The following is an 18,190-nucleotide window of genomic DNA, read 5'->3' as shown; positions in this document are numbered from 1 at the left end:
ATTGACCCTTTTTCTTATAAGTACCTGATAATGTGGTATTACATGTACCCAGGGACGGTAAATTAAATGCTACTAGTGAGCATGCCACCCACTTAAGTAGCCCCGTAAAACATTTCTCAGGTGTGTTATTGCAGCCTGTGTGCAGCTTTAAACCAGCAATTCGACCTGGAAAGATAAACCTTTTGCCAGGCCTAAACCACCCTTTTTTAATGCATATAAGTCACCCCTAAGGTAGCCTCTACACAGCCCACAGGGTCAAGTGCACTGTATTTAACCCTTTCGATGCTGATGACGAGCTCAGCTCGTCATGATGCACGGTTGAGCTGTGCTGATGACGAGCTGAGCTCGTCATGAACAATGGGAAACAGTGGCCTGCAGCACAGGAGGGGAAAACACCTAGCAGCCAAGGTGGACATGTGCTTTTAAGTTTTACATATCCTGGTTGTGAAAAACTCCTAAATTGTTTATTCTCTACCGTGAGGACAACCTTTTCATAGGATAACTTTGAGTTACTTTTTACATATAATAGCTGCTAACTTTTGATTAGGAACAGGAAGAAATGCCATTGTTGGTCTAAAAATAATTGTAATTGAAAATTCTCTTTAAAGGTAAAGTTAGATTTTAAGTAACAATGAAAATGCCAGTTTTAGAAAGTTTGAATTTTGTTGTCCTAACCATTTGGCGCCTACAGCATGTGTCCTGGGTCACATGGCCATGATTAGCATGTCAGCTGGTCTTTGTGTATTCCTCCAAGGCCATCCTGCCAGGATGTGTGGGGGAAGCTGTTCCTTGCCCCACTTATATTTTGAAGGAACTGCCTCAACACACCCACAAAAACCTTAACACAAGAGTCTTGTCACTCTAGACCTTTTAAAGCTTGGGTAGGGAGCAGAGATAGTCCCAAAGCCATCTGTAGAGGGAAAACTCTATAAGTTTCTTCCACTTTAAAGCTGGCACCAGGTAGGAACATACAACAATAAGACTCACTATTCAATTCACTCCTGGACCTATGGCAGACCCCAAAATGATTACCTTGTACTTTAGAGGACAGCCACCCTGCTTGAGACCTGCTTTGTACCTCAGAAGATCACTTGCTGCTTCCAGAGGATTGTTCTACTGCTTGAAGATTGCCCTTTACCCTCAGAGGACTGCCCTGCTGCTTGAGGCCTGCCTTGCTCATTGATTCCTGCCTTGATCCCAGGACTATCAGAGTGACTCCAAGGGTCAGGTGACTGACATCTTGTTCTGAACTACTGGTACACAACAAGCTCCAGAGGCCTCCTGCTACTACCCAGCTGACCTGTTTAACTGGACCTGCCTGGACCTGCAACTGGACCTGCTGGGGCCCTACTGGCCTCTGGTGGAGTGGGTTCCCAATCATCATCATCATCATCATAAAATCTTTATTTCGGTAAAAGTACCATAAAAGCACAAGTTAAAACATAAACAAATGAATGATTGTTACAATTTATAGATAACAATTGATTATTACAAATCACATCCAAATTAGAGCAATAAATAAGGTGGTATTAAAAACAAAACAGAATTATTAAGTTGTTAAAAGAAGGGCAGAGCTGAATTAATCATTTGACCCATATGCCATACTTAGTCCTGGTTGGTTAAAGCTCCACAAATACGCCACATAGCTTTCAAGAATTGCGAAACAGCAAAAACAATTGGTCCGGCAGTATCAGTTTTCATTGCCTTTAAGCCAAGGTTTTTACACAATGGGATAAGCCAATGCTTCCTCGGTTTATTATAAGCAGGACAGAAAAAGAAGACATGTGGCTCCGATTTACTTTCACATTCGCACAGGGGGGCAATTTTTCAGAGCGGACCTAGCCCAATTGCATGTGAAGGTTCGTAAAGGTAGGACTCCATACCTCCATTGCACATACAATTTTCTGGCTATCACAGGGTAAATTATATCTAGAAAACGTTGAAAGCAATATGAATCTTTCATCAGAAGAAAAGTAACAGTTCTAGAACCAATATTGGGATTACACAGGGCCATTTTCAAATTCTCAGCACGATATACCTTCACCAGCATATTGGCTAAAATCACTTTGCAGCCCTGCTCCGGATCAGACCATTGGACAGAAAGTCCCAGCCTGGTCAATTCTTTCTTGATGTGAGTGAGCCAGGGAATTTTAGATACGCTCGTACAGCTAAGTATTTCCCTGAGCTCCTGCCTGTAGTTAATGAGCTCCTGCATGGCCCAAGGCCGACGCCAGTACCGTAATGGTTTTAGAGCTAGCTCCTCTTCAATTGGAATGATCCCCATATCAAGTCTTAATGGGAGGAGCGGTGTACTGGGCGGGAGGGCTAGCAAGTGCCTTAAAAAGTTGTTTTCAACCCTAATGAATTGGTTTTTATTGCAATGACCCCATAGCTCACTACCATACATACTTGCGCCCCTGGCTTGAGATTTATAGACCTCCAAAGGTGGGCCTAGAGGTTTTATCGTTTACACATTGGATAGTCTAAGAATCCCGCCTGATAATTGGGCAAGTTTTAATAGAGATTTAGTTTGCTGGGGGCCCCACGACAAGCTCTCATTAATTGTGACCCCTAGGTAAACAAAAGTGCTTACCCTTTCCAATCTTGTTTTGCCCAGAATGGGGTTGGGTCTTGTAGTTCTAAGCGGGTTGAAGATCATAAATTTTGTTTTCAGTGAATTGATCGCCAATCCCCGAGCAGTACAATAATCTGCAAAACCATCCAACGTTCGTTGGATGCCCATTGGAGATCTGGAGAGCAAGAGGGTATCATCGGCGAACATTATCGCCGGTACCCTATTACCTGCTAGCTAGGGTGCATCAATGTTCTGCACTCCATTTAGGTGCGCGATTACTCCGTTGACGTAGAGGCAACACAGGGTCGGTGCGAGCACACAGCCCTGCCTTACCCCCCGGTCAACTGGGAATCTAGATGTCAATTCGCCACTCTTCCCACATCTAACCTCGGCAAAGTTAGCCTCATGAAGTCTTATCAGGACTGAAAGGAGGTGGATGGGAACACCCAGCTCGAGAAGGACACTCCAGAGTTTACCCCTGGGTACAAGATCAAAGGCAGAGCGTAGATCAACGAATACTATATAGAGGCTGCCACCCTCTATATGTACCGTTTTCCAGGGCAGGAGCACAAGTCGAAAGATCTGATCCACGGTCGAGGTGTTCTTCCTAAACCCTGCCTGATAGGGGCTGAGTATTGCATGCTCCTCCATCCAGTCCTGTAGCCGTTCCAGAAAAAGTCTCGCAACGATCTTCTGAGGAACGTTAATGAGACTTATTGGTCTGGAGTTGGATGGAGCAGAGGTGAACCCTTTTTAAAAATTGGGACTATCTCTGCTCCCAGCCAAGTACTGGGGATAGCCACACCTCTTAGAATTGCATTGAATACAATCCGGAGGTAGGGACCCCAAACTTTCAGCTGGTTCTTGAAAAGATCACCCGGGAGTTTGTCCAGGCCGGGTGCTTTATTTGAGGCAAATTTGTTAATAGCGATACACAACTTGGCCACTGTTATCTCACACTCCTCTGGCACAATAGTGTGCGAGCCAAGGGTAAGGGGATTACCAGATTCATCAAGGGGAGCCCCGCTATAGTAGAGGGCCCAAAATCGGCCTTCCCATATTTCTGGTGCAAGGTTGGATTCTACAGCAGTTTTCGGTTGCCCTGTGCCAGTTGTAACTATGGGCCAAAATGATTTGTAATATTTGTTGTTTAAAGCAGAGGCTAAACTAGTCCACTTTTCCTGGTCCCACTCTTCCCTCGCGCACTTGATTAGCATTTTATATCGAGCCCTCCCAGCATTGAACGCTGTTCTATTGTTATCTTTAAGGGCCATAACTAGCTTTGACTTAGCTTTCCTGCACGCCTTATTGTACCAGGAAGAGCAAGGGACCCCATTACATTTCTTGGACACCCTGGGATTCAGTACCTCAGCTAGGCTGGTTACTAGGTCCCCGTGGAGCACCTCTAGCTGTGATAGAGAATCCACAGACAATGGAAGATCAGCTAGGACTGCAACCTCAGATAGAAAGGGAAATGCCAATTTGTACAATTTTGCTATATGTTCGAGACCATCTAACTCTAAACCTGTTGTTAGTCAGGGTGAGGTTGGTATTATTGTTATGCCCATCACCCATCGCTGGTGCTCCATTCCTACCAGGTTTAGGCAGGCCCATTTCTAAAATTAGAGCGTTATGGTCACTATCCACTCTAGTTATCACAGTGAGATCGATTACCCTCGGCCAGAGCCTAGTTTCCAGCAGAATGTAATCAAGATGTGACATTTGCCCCAGTTTGTTATATGTGCATTTGGCTGGGATGTCCGAAGGAGTACGGCCGTTGCATGGACGTAGTGAGTGTGTGATGGTTAATGCCATCACCTGAATGGCTAGTGGGGACCATGCCCTAGCGGGTGGAGCCTGGGTCATAGGAATTGACCAATGTTCATCCTCTGCCATTAGAGTTCCTTCGTTGAGTCCCTCTAGGGGCTCAAAGTGCCAGTTCAGATCTCCCCCTACCACTATGTAGAAATCATTCGGAATAGTTGAGATGAAGATGGAAAGGTCATTAATGGTGCTGGACTCTTTACCTATGCTAACAGGACTTGAGTAAACATTAATCAGTGCTAGATTATAGGCATTTGGCCTGGCAAGAACCACACATTGGATATCTCTAGAGTGAGTAATAAGTGTTGTAGCTTTGCAGCCCAGGTGAGATCCCACCCAGATTGTGAGGCCTCCCGAGGGTCGACCTCTCCTTCCCCAAACTGCCGGGATATGAAAAGAGGCAAATCCGACCCTGAATTGCTCCATGCGCACCCAAGTCTCCTGAAACAGGCACACGTCATTTGCATCCACGAAGGATCCCCATTCTGGACAGGCAAGTTTGTTAGATAATCCTGCCAGGTTTCAGGACAGTAATTTTATTACCTCTTTATTTGGGCCCCTAGCTCTTCTCTTAGATTGCTCCAAAATTGCCTCCTCAAGCCGACCTGCTCACCTGTAGGACTAATCGTAAACTCACTCTCCCCAATGAGGTTAATGTTGTAAACTTAATGTACTACATTCAGGGTGCTTCTCTATAATTCTTATCTTCTCTCTATGGGTTGTCTTTATTCTAGAATGCTAATACAAAGCTCCCCCCGCTCGGGTGGAGATACCCTGTTGCACAGCGTGTAACGTAGACTGTTGTCTATAGACAATTCATCAATGATTTCATCTCATGTTGGGGTTCCAAAATGTTTAATGCTTCATCAAAGGTTCAAAAATAATTCAAAGTTCAAATATTTCATCCATTGTTAACATCATCCAATCATATAACTTCCCCAATGCATTTCGGGCTGATTACTGAGCCCTTCCTCAGGGGGTTACTAGCTTGTTTTGAATGGTGTGCCTCGCGTTATATAAAGAGAGATTGTAACGGCGTATCGTCACCTCAGTGTCAGGAACCTGACACTGAGGTGACGATACGCCGTTACAATCTCTCTTTATATAACGCGACGCACACGATTCAAAACAAGCTAGTAACCCCCTGAGGAAGGGCTCAGTAATCAGCCCGAAATGCATTGGAGAAGTTATATGATTGGATGATGTTAACAATGAATGAAATATTTGAACTTTGAATTATTTTTGAGCCTTTGATGAAGCATTAAACATTTTGGAACCCCAACATGAGATGAAATCATTGATGAATTGTCTATAGACAACAGTCTACGTTACACGCTGTGCAACAGGGTGTCTCCACCCGAGCGGGGGGAGCTTTGTATTAGTTTTCAGTTGATCGCTGTGAGGCACGGACAGCGTTTAACCCTGTTGGCACGCCACAAATTAGCACTGCGAGAAAACCATTGTATTATCCAGCTGTGCAGGTCCTTCTCTTATTGTTTTTATTCTAGAATGGTAATGTCTTATTGTGTGTCTGGCGTTCTGTTAGATCAGTTGGAGTGCTGATCAGCAGGCGTTGGGACTTTATTCTGCTGTGCTCTCCATTAAACTTATGAAGCTATACCTACTTGTGCTGAGACTCTACTTACTACATTTTGGTGACTTGCGGCCTGCTCTTAAGCGAGTCTTGGTGTTGTGCTTTCCATCTTTGAAATCTGCACCGTGGAGAAGCATTTTGGCAGAAGATCCCAACTAGAAACGCACCCAGCGTGTCTCCCTGGGTTGCCGGTGAAATCCTGAGCAGAATCGGATTTTTTGCAGAGGATTCACACGACGGAAAGCATTTCAACGTTCAACTTCGTGAGTAGAATGCTTCCAGCTTCTACGTTCCTTTTTCCTCCATCCTCGCTTCTTCTGACAACCGGCTGACAAACAGAAGTGACGACCGGCTGGCTAACAGAAGTGACGTATCACGCTGGCGTGCTGCATGCGTTATTTGCCTTGTTTTCAACCGTCAGCCATCTTCTGTCTTCATTATTGAGTGAGGAAGCGCATTCAATGTCCTATGCTCAGTGTTCACACCGCGTATGATATTCTTCTTCAGTATTATAGCAGTGTGAGACCTCCTGGCTATATAATTATAGTGGTTCAAATTGTAAAGGTATTTCGGAAAGTTTATGATTTTCAATCAATATATGACATTTCTGTTTTTGTGCCGAGTAAATTTCACACATTATTTTCATGATTAAGAGACTTGCATTGCTAAGCTTGTTGTGAAGTGCCCTTCAAGCAATATTTTTCATCACTAGAGACGTGTATATATATATTTTCTTTTTACTTATTAACACTAACATGGCACAACAAATTGTTGCAAACCTACCTCCTCTGTTCTTGAATGAACCAGGTAGTCCTGCTATTCAATGGGAAGATGGTTTATAATGTTTGACAATTATTTGGAAGCGCCAGATGGCCAAGAGTTTTCTTCGAAGAGGAAGAAAGCGATTTTTTGAGCGCTTTGGGCAATGAAGAACAAATTGTTTTGAGATTTTTGCCTATCGCTCTACAAGCTAATGGCCAGGCGATTCCTGATGAATATAAGGAGGCAGTTTCTAGGTTAGAAGTCAAGTTTTCAAAAGAAGAAAATCTTGTAATGCACCGTTATAAATTTTATACTCAGAAACAAAGGCCGGAGGAACCCATTGATGACTTTGTCACACGTCTGAGAGAACTTTCTATAAAATGCAAGTTTGGGGCTATGTCTGAGGAACTCATATGTGATCAGCTCATTGTCCAGTGTCATAACCAGAAAATTCAGGAAAGGCTTTGGGCTGCAAAGAATCCCACTGCGGGGACTCCGGGGCAATGGAGTCCCGGTGGCTCCCTCTCTCCCGTCCGGTAGCAGGCAAGTGTCCCCGATCAGCCGCTGCGAGCGGCTCCCGCGGAGCGGGGTCCGTGAGCGGTTTTCAGGTAGCAGGGGGAGGGGCGTGTTGTGTTGAGTGCGGGGACTCCTGGGCAATGGAGTCCCGCTGGCTCCCTCTCTCCAGTCCGGTAGCAGGCAAGTGTCCCCTGTCAGTCACTGCGAGCGGCTCCAGCGGAGCGGGGCCGCAAGCGTTTTTCAGGTAGCAGGGGGAGGGGTGCGTTGGTGCTGAGTGCGGGGACTCCTGGGCAATGGAGTCCCGCTGGCTCCCTCTCTCCCGTCCGGTAGCAGGCAAGTGTCCACCGGTCAGCCGCAAAGAGGTGCCCTCCCAGGTTCTGGACCCTTGCCTGGCATCACTTGAGCTCCTCCTACGGATAAAGGCGGTGGATGTGAGGCGGTGGCAGAGTCTCTCCTCCGCTTAGCCTTTCAAGCTACTGCGTTTGTGCCCGTGCATTCCCTATTTGTGGTGGGTAAAAGTGAATAGCCTGTCTTTTAAAAATACTCGTTTTTAAAAATAACATTTGTTTAATCACGAACAAAGTTTTAATATTTGCTCTGATATCTGTGACACGCATTTCCACCACACTTATATTGACTCTGGGGTGATTTATACCTTATAGCCCTTTGTCCTGATTACAAGGAGGAGGGAAACGAAATATACTTACTAAAAGGAAGCCTGTGCTCGTCTTTTCTCCTGACCCGCCCCGGTCTGACGCGGTAACCAGTACCGTTGTGCGGAGGGCGGGCCAGGGAGAGCCAGTCACTTCCTGCTGGGACACTCCACGAGCGGTTAGCGCTCTAGTGCACCAATCTGGAGGGCCTATTTAGGCGGAGCCCTGATCTGTGCTAGTTGCGGATGTGAGGCGGTGGCAGAGTCTCTCCTCCGCTTAGCCTTTCAAGCTACTGCGTTTGTGCCCGTGCATTCCCTATTTGTGGTGGGTAAAAGTGAATAGCCTGTCTTTTAAAAATACTCGTTTTTAAAAATAACATTTGTTTAATCACGAACAAAGTTTTAATATTTGCTCTGATATCTGTGACACGCATTTCCACCACACTTATATTGACTCTGGGGTGATTTATACCTTATAGCCCTTTGTCCTGATTACAAGGAGGAGGGAAACGAAATATACTTACTAAAAGGAAGCCTGTGCTCGTCTTTTCTCCTGACCCGCCCCGGTCTGACGCGGTAACCAGTACCGTTGTGCGGAGGGCGGGCCAGGGAGAGCCAGTCACTTCCTGCTGGGACACTCCACGAGCGGTTAGCGCTCTAGTGCACCAATCTGGAGGGCCTTTTTAGCCATCGCCCCCTGTGAGCGCGCAGCGATCGCGCGCAGCATCGCCGAGGCCACGCCGAAGACCAGCCTAAGAGCTGCCCATCTGCGCCCGTCCGCGACAGGACGAGGCAGACAGAGGCGCGGAGGTCGCAAAGTATCCCACTATGCTTCCTGATATCGAAGGTACTAACCTCATCACGTATACACCCCAGACCCTCCGACTGTTGCAGCCCAGGGTGAGCTGTGATACACGGCTGCAATATAAACAGCTTGAGGGGAGTTTTTCTTGCCTCCAATGTCGTTTTCAGTCAGACTCGACTGAGGACTGCATTCAGGGCAAAGCTACTATCACCACAACTCCCCCGGAACTCAAATGCCTTCTTTTAAATGTGCGTTCTATGCCAAAACACCAACTACAGATTTGGGACCTTATTCACACAGAACAACCTGATCTCTGTTTTTTCACTGAGACCTGGATGAAACCCCACACAACACCTTCTGTTGTGCTGGGTGTTCCCTCAGGATACAGAATCATGCATGTGGATAGGCCCAATAAAACAGGGGGTGGATTGGCAATTATATGTAAGGACATGTTTAAGGCAACTATTTTAGATAAAATATGTAGTCCAATGATGGAAATAATGATTTTTAAAATCACACTAGGAAGTACATCCTGGAAAGGAGCCCTTTTGTACCGTCCGCCTATCCCTAACCCCGATTTTTCCCTGCTCCTTCTGGAAACACTTGCCCCCCACATGAAAGCAAAAGAGGATTTTATCCTCCTTGGGGATTTTAATATACACATGGATATTCCAGAATTGCCTGAAACCATGCACCTAACAACTGACTTATTGAATCTGGGGCTTAAAATAATTAACAACGGTACCACACACATAGGTGGCCACGCCCTTGATCTTATATTCTCTAACAGCACCAAAGTACGATGTCTGCCTGCAAAAAAGATCTTTTGGTCAGACCATTTTCTGGTGGAGTTTTATCTGGCTGGTCCGATTAAACGACCACAAAAAACCCTGCTCCCACCAATTCTTCGGCGAGAATGGCATAAAATCTCAGTGACCAATTTACACAAACATTGGGTGCAACCGATTGTCACGGATGCAGACACTGCTGAGTCTGCATTAGAGAAATTTAATAAGTCCCTAAAAACCGCTATCGATACCCTTGCTCCTCTCAAACCACACAAGCAATTCCCCCATACCAAACAGGAGAAGTGGTATACAGCTGATCTCAGAAAGGAAAAGCAAAAATGCAGGCGTTTAGAAAAAACTTGGAGATCATCTAAAAATGAAGAGGCCAGGAAAGCCTTTCATGAGGCTCAGTCAGCATATTATAAAAAAAATAAAACTAGCCAGAAAAGTTCATTTCTCCGTACAACTGGAAGAGGCTGGAAATTGTCCGCGCGAACTATTCAAAATTTTGCTAAATTTTATTAAACCTGCAGCCACTGAGAGTACTGAAGATGCTTCTCAACCACTCTGTGACGAAATTTCTGTATTCTTTGAAGAAAAAATTAATTTGATTTATGATAAAATTTTAACTTCTAAAACTGGGGTCTCTACATCCATTCCCCAAGCTAAATCCAGCATTCAGGCTACAAATTCCCTGTTTGTCATTCCTCCCGTCACAGATCAAAACCTGGCAACCCTTATTGGCCATATGAAAACAGGCTCCCCCAACGACCTCCTTCCGGCTAAAATGGTGGCCCCTCTAATTTCCATCTTAGGCCCCTCGATCCTGGCAGTTATTAACACCTCCCTGGCCAAAGGCCAAGTCCTCATGGAATGGAAGACTGCAGTAGTAAACCCAATTAGGAAGAAGGCGACCCTACCCTGGACGGATCTAACTAACCTCCGACCTATCTCTCTCCTGCCTTACATCGCCAAGTTAACAGAGAAGCACGTGAACACCCATTTTTCTAACTATATCGAGACAGCGGATGGCCTGGATCCCTCACAATCGGGTTTTAGGCCCAACCATAGCACCGAATCCGCCCTACTGGCTGTCACCAATAACATCAGGATGACGCTTGACAGTGGAGGGTCGATGATTCTGGTGCTATTGGACTTATCCGCTGCCTTCGACACGGTGTCTCACGATTTGCTTCTCTGCCGGCTGAGAGAGATAGGATTGGGAGGTATGGCCCTGTCCTGGATGGAGAGCTTTCTTTCCGGTCGTTCTCAGGAAGTCAGATTGGGCTCCCACAAATCCACCGCCAGGGAGCTCACCAGGGGTGTGCCACAGGGCTCATGCCTGAGCCCCACATTGTTTAATGTATATGTGGCCCCCCTGGCTGACTTAGTGAGATCGTTTGGGTTTATACCGGTGTCCTACGCCGATGACACCCAACTTCTGTTCCCCTTTAAGACCTTCTCCCCTGCTTTACAAAGAACATTTGCAGAAGGAATGAGGGCAGTTTCCAAATGGATGGCCAACAACTGCTTACAGTGCAACGTGACTAAGACCGAGGTTGTACTATATGGGGAAGCAGCAACATTATGGTCCAGTGATTGGTGGCCTGGTGACCTAGGACCCGCCCCTACCCCCAAGCAGACCATAAGAAATCTAGGAGTGTTATTTGATCAGTCACTGACTTTTAAAGATCATGTCAACCAGGTTGCTGGTACCTGTTTTGGGGTTATCTCTCTGTTGAGAAGGGTGTTTCCTTTTCTCCCAGATCACCACAGAAAGACCTTGGTCCAGGCTCTGGTCGTCAGCAGACTGGACTACTGTAATGGCCTTCTTTTGTCATCTAATGAAGGCCAATTTAACAAGCTACAGGTGGTCCAGAATACGGCCGCGAGGTTAGTCATGAATGCTCCACCTAGGACTCCCTCCCAGCCACTGTTGACGGAACTGCACTGGCTGCCAGTACGACTGCGGACCAAATTTAAAATCTTGTGTACAATTCACAAATGCCTGATGGGGATAGGCCCGAAATTTCTCAGCACAGTCTTTACACCCTATGTTCCGGGCCGCTCACTACGATCAAGCAATCTCCAACTCCTCAAGGTTCCCAAGATTAAAAAAGCCCGTCAAGGAGGTAGGGCTCTGGCCTATACTGGGCCTGTTCTGTGGAACACCCTCCCCCTCTCACTAAAGCTCAGTTCTGATCACTTATCTTTTCGAAAAACCCTGAAAACCTACCTCTTTTCTAGCATTTAATTTTATTCCCCCACTATCTATTGGTATTGTCCGGGTACAGTAGCAGGTTTCCCCTGGATGGCAAAGCGCAGAGATACCCCTTTGGGGGTCTATTCAGGCGCTATAGAAGCATATAAAATAAATAAATAAAAATAAATAAAATAAAGGGAGGAATCCTTAAGTTTTTGGGCTGTTCGCGACTTTTTCTTTTTTTTTGAGCGTTTTTCAGATAGCAGGGGGAGGGGCGCGTTGGTGTTGAGTGCGGGGACTCCTGGGCAATGGAGTCCCGCTGGCTCCCTCTCTCCAGTCCGGTAGCAGGCAAGTGTCCCCGGTCAGCCGCTGCGAGCGGCTCCCACGGAGCAGGGGCCGTGAGCGGTTTTCAGGTAGCAGGGGGAGGGGCGCGTTGGCGTTGAGTGCGGGGGCTCCTGGGCAATGGAGTCCAGCTGGCTCCCTCTCTCCAGTCCAGTAGCAGGCAAGTGTCCCCGGTCAGTCACTGCGAGCGGCTCCAGTAGAGCGGGGGCCGCAAGCGTTTTTCAGGTAGCAGGGGGAGGGGTGCGTTGATGCTGAGTGCGGGGACTCCGGGGCAATGGAGTCCCGCTGGCTCCCTCTCTCCCATCCGGTAGCAGGCAAGTGTCCCCGGTCAGCCGCAAAGAGGTGCTCTCCCAGGTTCTGGACCCTTGCCTGGCATCACTTGAGCTCCTCCTACGGATAAAGGGAGGAATCCTTAAGTTTTTGGGCTGTTCGCGACTTTGAACTGGCACATTCTTTCTGAAATGTTGCCTTCCATAATGACCACTGACGCAAAGCTCTGGTGAACCAAACTTTTCACATAACATCGATTGCCAGCGACGACTGTCAACGTGAGGTCAGCACTTAGACCTATAGGAATGACACCCCACATTGACTGCCAATCGAAAGCTCAAGTAAAGGCCATTCGCAATGGCCGACTGCATCATCACACTCAAGCGACAACTATCCACTAAGACTGGATGCTGTTCACACAATCTGGAGTCTTTACGCCGGACTTTGAGAAGCTATCATTTTTAGTTGGACTATCCCGATTCCTGTTTCAGGCCCGCACTCCATCACGGTTGGCCTGACCTTGTGACATCCCCTGGTCTAGCATGTCCAGATGACAGCGAGTGATACTTTATGCTTTTAGGTGCTATATTTACCTAAGTCTTTGAAATAACCAGTCTCCAGTCCTACTGCTTGGATTTTTGTTGTTGTGGTTTCGAATTATGCATTAAATTGTGATCTATTTTTTTTAAATTATGTGGGATATTTCTTACGTTGGGTTTTTACTTTTATTGCTGTTTCTGTGCTCCATAAGCACTTTACACATTGCCTCTAAGTTAAACCTGACTTGTTTTGTACCAAGCTGCCACAGGGTTAGGAACAGGTAAATTCAGTGACTTGCGTTGTTTACACCGACAGAGAGTTTGGCTGTTGCATGAGCAGCTCGCCCGTGGCTCATGACGGCACGGTTCCGTCACAAGCATGGTGGCGCCGTGCTCATCCCCCACCCCCCAGCGCTGCAGCGGAATTTCCGCCACAGCCACAGGGTTAAACATAGTTCAAATGAGTGAAATGTAGGTGTTGTCATAATCTCATCACATATTCACATTCAAGTGAGTTGTTCACCTGGTGGAGTGTGCGTCTGCTGAATACATCTCTAGTGTCCAATCACGAGTGGAATGGTAATCCTGATTCCGCTAGGAGTTACTGGTTGGAATCGAGATCAAAAGCCCCACAGGAACATCAGGGACCGGCAATGTTTTACACAGGCATTTCACCTGCTGAAAGTTGTGAAAATGTCCAATTTGATCAAAATGGAGAATAACAGACAGCAATCTATCCAGAAATTCTAATTCATGCATATTATTCCCCATTCTAAGATGCCCAATCTCATACTGGCTTGATAAAGGTGCCTGAAGAGTGCAAGATGACATTAATACACCTAGGGCTTTATTTATGAGGATTTGGTGTAGGGCAGCACATCAAGTCACCTTGCTGCGCTACCCTACATCAAAGTGAAAATGCAGGAATGCACCATATTTATCCAATACAGTGCATAACTGTCCTTTACCCCTGTACCAGTGCTGTTTCCACAGCCAAACACCAATGCAGGCACCCTTGCACCATGGTGCTAATGTACCTGTGTTTATTGGCAGGGTTATTTACGTGCCGGAAGGGGTATCTTCCTGCACAGAAAAAATATATTGAGGCGTGTTCCTTTTTCTATGTGTGTTGCAGAATTCAGATCACATATAAAAAGGAATAAACAAAGAGAAATCAAGTTATTTCTTCTTGTTATGTCTCACCTTGGGAGCCATAAGGTTTTGGCATATCCCGGGTTGAAATGGTCTTGTATATCTGGGGCAGCATCAAAATCCAAGGGTGTTGCATGGGGATACCCACCACAACGCCTGTGGTACCCCTTCCTAGTGCAAAGTAAGTCAGCACAACAATTTGCACTGCCTTACCTCACTCCATATCTATGATTCCATTCAAACCCCCAAAAATGGCTTTTCATGGCCTCATAGGTATGAGTTCAAGGTCTGCTCTGCCGGAGCATCACAAAAAGTGACGCTATGGCAGTGTAAGAGGCTCCTAGATATGCCCCTTATTATCACTGTGTCCTCTGTACATGGCCACATATGATCCGCGCCATGTACCAACAGGTTACATATATGATCACAGGGTAACCAAACTCAGTTTTCATTTGTTGGATGTCAAAAAAGTAGTTGAGTCAGGTCTTACAAACACATTTATATAAGTGACAATAGATACAAGTTGCGAATACAATATGCATGCTAACAAGCTGTACTTGAAATGTGGTTCCAAACATTGTGCTCTGCAGTCTTGTGCAATTATATATTATGCCGGAACACTCACACTGGCTGAGCAGCTAGTTACAGAGATGTAAAGAAACATATGAATAAACCTGAGGATATTACAAATTATATTGGTAATTCAGTTACATTCATGTATACTTTTCCTATTATAAGCGTTTTTCATTTTGTTGTGTACAATTATCATTATAAATTATAAAAAAAATTGCAACTGAACTGAGAAAGCTCTTCATGTAAAAGGTTTACATTTCCACTTAGAAAATCTCCTCGAATTAGACATGAACTTTAACACAAATTGAGGGCTAAATAGTATGCTAAGTGTTTTACTGATAAAGTGACATTTTAAAAGATGCTTTATGGTTTTAGATGTATATTAATGGGAAATACAATGAAAAATGTAATTCTTAAAGTACATTGAAAGAACATTACCATTAAATGTCTCATTTTTTTTATAATCAACTTTATTACTTTCATAAAAACAGAGAAATTCATTGGTTGCAGTTCAATAAGCATTAAAGGGAACAAGCCAGGGTTGATTGATGACAAAAATGAGGGTGGTCCGTCAGATTATAACACAGCAGTTTGCACAGTGTTTACAGAGTGACATAGATTCAAAGGAAGACAGATCATCATGGTGGCAGCATATTAAAACATTTACCCCACACTTTGTTGAATAAAGCAGGACATCCCCGAGCCTCGAAAAGGGCCTCCTCCTGGATCCCGCACCAGTCCACTTTCCTCCTCCATCTCTGCACCGTAGGTGCCTTGGCCTGTGACCAATGCGCTGCTATGTCCCTTTTGGCCACCGCCACCGCTGTCCCCAAGAGACGTTAGTCTATCCTGGAGCCATCCAGGCCATCAAAGAACCCCAATAGCATATGCATTGGATCGTGTGGAACCTCTCATCCCAAGGCCTGCGTAAGCTCAAGCTCCACCCCCCTCCAAAACCGCACCAGCACCGGACAACACCATACCATGTGATAGAAGTCGGCAGAGGTTGAGGCACATCGCGGGCATGCTGAAGAGGGTCTCAATCGGGCCTGGAATAGACGTGCTGGGGTGAGGTATGCCGCATGGCGGTAGTATAATTGGACCAGGTGCAGCTTGGTGAGTGTGGTCAAGGTTTTGGGCGCCATAAGGGCATCCCTCCAGTCTGCCTCTTCTAGGGGGCCCAGCCAACCCTCCCAGTGGGTCCTAAGCCGATCTAGGGAAGCGGGACCATTATTCACCAGGGACCGGTATATGTGGGACACTCAGCGGGGACCTCGATGGGGAGTGTTTTCGCCCCGAGCGTGGCTGGGCTGTACGTTCATCATTTTGAACGTACCCACATCGAGGCCCCCACTAACCCCTACTCAGTCAACATCATAACCTGGCGTCATTATATCGACGACATCTTCATCATCTGGGAGGGTAACGAGGACACTCTGAGTCAATTCCTGACATGGATTAATGACCGTGACACTTATCTCCGGTTCACCTGTACTAGCAGTCCAACAGAATTAGCATTCCTGGACCTCAACATCAAAGCAGAACAAAATGGTTTGATCACCATCACACATTACAAGCCTACCGCACGTAATTCCCTGTTGCGCTTTGACAGTTTCCACCCTAGGCCACTTAGGGAAAATCTTCCCTTTGGCCAGTTCTTACGCTTAAGACGAAATTGCAGCAAGATTCAAGACTATAAATCCCAGTCAAAGGCATTAGTCCATAAGCTGGAGGAGCGCGGTTACCCCACCAAAATCATCTCCAAGACCTGCAAAAGGGCACGCAATCAGAACAGGGAGGCACTCCTTGACACCATAAATAAACCATCTGAGTCACCCATTATGACTTGCGTGACCACCTATAACACTGCTTCTAATCAGGTGTCCAACATAATTAGAAAAAACTGGAGAATCATCAATTCAGGATCGAGGAAGTGGGAACTTCCTCCTTTTGCCTACAAGAGAGCAAAAAACTTGAAAGACCAGCTAGTGTCTACAAGGCCAAGAACAAACCCCCGATCCACAGACAATGCTATCCTCAACGCATGGGGTCTACCTAAACTCACTGGACACCAACCGTGTAACAATTGCAGTGTCTGCCATCTCACCTCCCCCTCAAAGACACTGAATTTGGAAAATGGAAAAATCTGGACACAACGTCAGTTTACAAATTGTAACTCCTCCAACCTGGTATATTTGATCATATGCCGTTGTGGCCTTAGGTACATCGGCATGACCACCAGGAAAGTAAGAACTAGAATGACTGAGCACAGGAGCACCATGCAATGTGGCAAAAACATAAGTAAACTGACAGAACACTTCCTGTCCCACAATCACACTCCTAACGATTTCACATGGACTGTGAGTGAACAATTTGAAAACTGTGATGAGAAAACCCTTCATACAAGAGAACAACGGTGGATTTACCGCCTTTCTACTCATTTAACGGGATTCAACGATTCCATACCATGGAACTCACTGACTATCTAGTCAGCAAAAACTGATCCCCTTTCGCTTGAATCCCTGCCTCCGTTTGGACTCGTGGCCTGATCCCAGTCTGTACCTTTCTTGAATGCTATGTCTCCATATTTTAACTCTCTATCTTAAACCAGATAATAATTTGGAAAACCATAATGCGCTAACCGTATACCAGCACCAATGCGCATGCTCTTTCCATAAACACACTGTGCACACTGTGACGCTGTAGCTACACTGATCACGCACACATGCTCAGTAAACTGAACGAATAGGCGCGTTCCACATGGCCGCGCCCACTGCTCCACCCCTCCACAGGTGCTGCAACTGCGAAGGGCTATAAATACCCGACCGTGATATACCAGTCAGTCACTCGGGACACCGCAGCAGGACTACAGGTTTATGGAGCTCGCAGACCGATAATTTCGTGAGTATAGAGACAACCTCAGCGCAACTGCCTAGGTAAGCAGCTTTTTATCCCAACAGGATTGGCTCTAATCTTTGCCTTCTACTAAACCTAGGGTCCTCTCCCCCTGCCAGGTGACCCATGAGGCTTTAACAGCTAGTAGCGAGTGTGAGGAAAAAGAAATTTTCTTACCTGTTTCTCACCCTTTGTCTATTTTCGCTGTTTAGTCCACCACTTACACCCCGTTTTTAACCGCCTTATAGTCACAACCGCCATGCAACTCTCATGGCCACGTTCCAACCTGCCAGTAAAGGTCGTTCACACACCTTAATTTGCCGGCAATATGTTGTGTTATTAAGTATATCATACTTATTGACTCTACCCTGTACGTCTGTTTGTGTCTTTATGTTATGTGTACAGTAAAGCGGAGGGAATCCCCCTCCATACACGTATAGCACCTTAGCGTGTGCGACACTTTTTAACAACACATATCACTTTATATAATTTATAGTTTTTTCACCCACACACTCATTGGTCCTGAGGAAAGCCAGATGTAAATATAAAAGGCCTGGCTGAAACATGTCGACCACATAGGACGTGGGAGCTCATAATTCACTCCACTGCGTCCGACTGCCTTTTTATTCGCTAGCGTGGGCCCAGATATTAAAGTTATCTATATACCCTCGGAAACTGGGACCTACTGCATAGCTTTTAA

Source organism: Lissotriton vulgaris, chromosome 1_1, assembly GCF_964263255.1.
Source record: "Lissotriton vulgaris chromosome 1_1, aLisVul1.2, whole genome shotgun sequence".
Lineage (NCBI taxonomy): Eukaryota > Metazoa > Chordata > Amphibia > Caudata > Salamandridae > Lissotriton > Lissotriton vulgaris.
Note: the sequence above shows the minus strand (reverse complement) of the source record.